Source organism: Phoca vitulina, unplaced genomic scaffold, assembly GCF_004348235.1.
Source record: "Phoca vitulina isolate PV1807 unplaced genomic scaffold, GSC_HSeal_1.0 scaffold122, whole genome shotgun sequence".
Classification (NCBI taxonomy): Eukaryota; Metazoa; Chordata; class Mammalia; order Carnivora; family Phocidae; genus Phoca; species Phoca vitulina.
The window spans coordinates 202,945-207,057 of NW_022589825.1; the positions used below are offsets into that span (position 1 = coordinate 202,945).

General features: G+C 47.4%; 1 pseudogene across 1 annotated transcript; it reads right to left on the reverse strand.

Moving 5' to 3' along the window:
- Positions 1 to 268: 268 nt before the first annotated feature.
- LOC116628531 lies at positions 269 to 3,329 on the reverse strand (annotated as a pseudogene). The gene is made up of 3 exons (XR_004298628.1): positions 3,186 to 3,329; positions 1,822 to 1,889; positions 269 to 1,170 (listed from the first exon to the last, which is right to left on the reverse strand). The product of XR_004298628.1 is annotated as a transcription elongation factor A protein-like 5 (transcript).
- Between the last annotated feature and the right edge of the window lie 784 nt (positions 3,330 to 4,113).

Sequence of the window (4,113 nt, forward strand, 5' to 3'; positions counted from 1 at the left end):
CACTGCCTTCACAAACTTACTGAACTGTTATTTTAGGCGCTTGGTATGTATTGTCCCATTTTTAGAATTTTTTATTATTTATTTTGTGACAAAAGTAATCTATGTTTTTTTAAGGAAAAAAGCAGATGAGAGAAGATAATCTCTTCCATTGCCACTACACAGAGAAAACCACTATTTCTCTTTTGATCTACTCAATTTCATGGTTTTCCTTACTCACGGATGTATTATGTAACTTTTTTTTTTTTCAAAAATGGGCTGATACCGTTTATGTAGTTCTGAAAACTTTTTTTATTAATATTTTACAATGTACCATCAACATCTCTCTTCCATGCACATGGGTGAAAGTCCCCTACTGAAAGACAGAGTGCTGCAGTTGGGTCAAAAGGCTGCTGGTAACCGAGAGTGACACCTAAAGCAAAGTATCAGCATAAGGTTAAAGCACATAGCCTGGCAAATGCCTGCCAGGGAAAGCAGGGTCGGCAATATTCCCATCAGAGAGATCAGAATTGAAGGCCAAAGGCATTAAAGATATGGAACATCTTCTAAGTCCTTCTGGCCCCTACCTCCGCCCCTCACTCCCCTGACACCCCGTTGCCCCCTTGGGGCAAACGGATCCTGAACATCTCTTTGCATCCAGTGAAAACCACCCATTTTCTGTTTTTTTCTTAGCTCTTCCTGAGCCCTTGACATATCTCCACATTCTCTCATCATCTCCTCACTGCCCAAGTGCCTTTCCTGTAAGTCCTCCTGATAGTCCTTGGGGGAATCATCCGTCCCCCTGTCTGTTTTTCTTTTTGCTTTCCTGGGCACGTAATCTTCAGCTGGGCGCTTTTCGGCAGCCCGTGGCTCACCCTCAGGCTTTGCCAGGGATTCTGGCTTGCCCTCACCGTGTGGTTTTCCCTCATCTTTGGACTTGCCCTGCTTTTCTTGCTTTCCCTCATCTTCTGGTTGTCCTTCGTCATCTGGCTGCCCCTCATTCTGGAGCTTTCCCTCATGCCCTGGCTTCTCCTCCACTTCCAACTTTTCTTCCTCCTCTGATTTTCCTTCATCTTCTGTATCAACTTCTTCTTCTGGCTTTCCCTCATTTTCTAGGGTTCCTTCGTTTTCTGGCTCTTGTTCGTTTTCTTTGTAGATCTTTTCCATGTTGAGATTCTCCCTCCTTTGCCTGTCCTAGGAGACAGAAAGGAGGACTCAGATTGGGGAAAACAGCGCTTGAAAATAATTGCCTTTTATGATTTAGGGTTTTCCTCACCCTATCCCAAATTACAGGTGCACTCCCACCCAGACATTTTTTTCCTTTCCTTCCCACTTCACACATGTTTACATGATACAACCTTACACAGACTTCCACAGGTGCTTCTTTCTACATTTAAGCGGGGTGTGCTGAGAAGTGTGTGAGAGCAGCTTTGTCCGTAAACTTTGCTCTGGCGTTAGCTACGCCCGTGACAGTTTTAACTGGGTTGTCCCAACTGACACTGACCTGCAGGAATCCTGGCCAGTTTCGTTTTTCCCTTGCCTGCAGTTTTAAGACTTCTAGAACTGCAGACACAATAGAATAATGACCACTTCTCAGATTTCAGGGCTACTCTAATACCGTGAAGGGGCTGCACAGATGCCACGCTTCCTGTCTCTCACTTCCTTGTTCTCCCCTCGGTCCTCAACAGCCATAAAGCACCATGTTTCTTCCCTTGGAGTCCTGACAGAGGCCATGGACTCTGAGAATGCAGTAGGGTTGGCAGGTAGTGGCCTCCTCAACTTCTGCTCAAGCTTAAGTCACTCGTACTCCCAGGGGTCCTGGGACAGTTACTTTCGCCCACTGACCTGCACTGATCCTGCAGGTCTTTTCTTCTCTTGTCTGGGTTGGTGCCTACAACCACAGACCTGAAGACCTGTGGAGAGACAGGAGACAGGGTGAATGAAGGGTTGAGAAGTGAATGACTGGCAACTGGGACACTGATTCTTGTCACACTGTAGTTGTCAAAACTTTCCCAAGTCCTGCCACCCCCTTGCCCTTTCCCTTGCTTCTCTGATCCTCCCTCTACAGCCCCTCCCTAACAATCTCCATTTTTCTACCAGTGGGCAATGGCAAAGAAAGTTTACTTTCAAAAGGCTTCTATGTTTCTGAATCCTCCTCCCGAATTTCTATCTCACTTGTTCTTGCACAAAAAATGAGGGAGGTTCCGGGCAGTGATGTTCAGAAGCCAGATCCTTCTGTACTCAGTTATCTGCTTCCCAAGCCTCCCACTCCAGGGTGTCCAGATAGCACAAAGCCCATCACTTCTCTGAAAATGGTGACGATAGAGTCAGGGGGCAGGGCAGAAATGTCCAGAGCATTCCTGACACCCCTTGCCTCTCCACATACACAGAAATACCACCTTTTCCTACAATGCAAGAGAGAAATTATTTCCAAATTCAGTAAAAATTTGGCTCATGGTATCTCCTCGCAGTCCTCCCTAGTTTAGAAGCCACTCCTCCGCAAAAGGGAGCTGGTCTCCAGACTGAACCTGTCCCCCTCCTCTGCAGCACCTCCTCCCCCACTCCCCCCCAATTGCAGCCCACCATTTCCGGCTCCAAAATGGACGGAAGGTGAAGAAGAGATGCAGAGAGCGCAGGCCCTCCCCACCTCGGGTTCACAGGCTTTGCCCTCTCCCGCTGCCCTGCAGAGATCAGGCCATTACCTCGCTCTCGCCATCCCCCTCTCCCGGCCCTCTCCGTCAGACGTAGCTCGGAGCTCGATAGCCTACCTCCTAGAAGATCCCAACCGGTACCCATTCTCAACCCCTGGTCCCTCTCCATCTCCTCCCGCCAAGCCCTCCTTTTCTTGAACCAAACATATGGCCATTGGGGAAGGAAGGGGTAGAGAGAATCCAGTCCTGGACCCGCTCTGGTCTTTGCCCTCTGCCACCCCCCACCCCAGGGGTCCGCAGGTGCCTGTGGATTTGTAGCCATTCCAGAGAGATGCCTCCTTCTCCTCCCATTTCTTTCTGCCATAAGCCCACACTTACCCAGGGAAATAAGAGATGGTACCCAGACCTCTCCCCCCAACACTCATACAATTCCCTGCGCCAAAATGAATGGGGGTGGGAGGGGGTGGCATCTGGAAAGCAGACCGGATCCTCTGTAACCTCTATCAGTTACCACCCCTACCCCAGCGCCCTCCCTCTTCTCCTCCAGCTGGTACCTACCTGCAGGGCTATAGGGCAGTTGCCACTCTGTCCCTCAGTCTGAAATCTCTCCACGGAAATAGAGAGCTAGTACCTGGAGGAGAGGGACTTCTGCACACGTCGGCTTCTGATCACGTGAAGGAAACGTCACCAGTGGGCTCGGGTCCCTAGTTCCCCTCCCACCAGCAGAAAGTGCGTCAGGAGCCAGCCCACTTCTTCCCTTCACTAGCCCGCTCCCGCCTCGCAGCGCTGAAGTCCCCTCCTCTCACCGCTTTTTTTTTTTTTTTTTAATGGTCCTTGCTAATCCCAAAGGTCAAATGTGGCCCCTTCTCCCTGTGGTATGTGTTTGTTCTATCTTATCAGGGAAGGGCTCTGTCTCCTAGGGCAACTGGCCGTTGGTACATCTCTGAGGAATTTTTTCTTTCTCTCCTTTGATCTCAAAGCACCTACCCCCTCAATCTACTTCTCCACTCAGCAACTGATGTTCATTTCTCCTCTCCTCCAGACCTTCATATAATAGGTATTTGGTGGATTGTCAGGCAGGGAAGCAGATAGTTGAAATAAGGATTTTTTTTTTGCTTCTAAATATTTTTTTCCAGTTTTATTTAATTTACTCCCCTCAGCATGGGTTATCCTCATAAGCAAAACATTAAATAAAGCTATTTTCACTTGGGGGCAAAGAATGTGTTTAAGATAGAAAAACCCCCAACAAGATTCCAAAATTAAGTTCATTGCATTAATTTTTACTATGTAGAAAATGGATTCAGTTAGCTACACACAAAATATTTTTCTTAATTTTCAGAAATAAGTAGTTCTGTCATGTTCTACTAACAATACATGTGTTTATTGTTATGATTATATGTATTATATGTATTTATTGTGTGATTCCAAACAATCACTGAGTGTTAAGTAGACTTTCTGGAATCTGATGGCAGACACAGTATCAGTC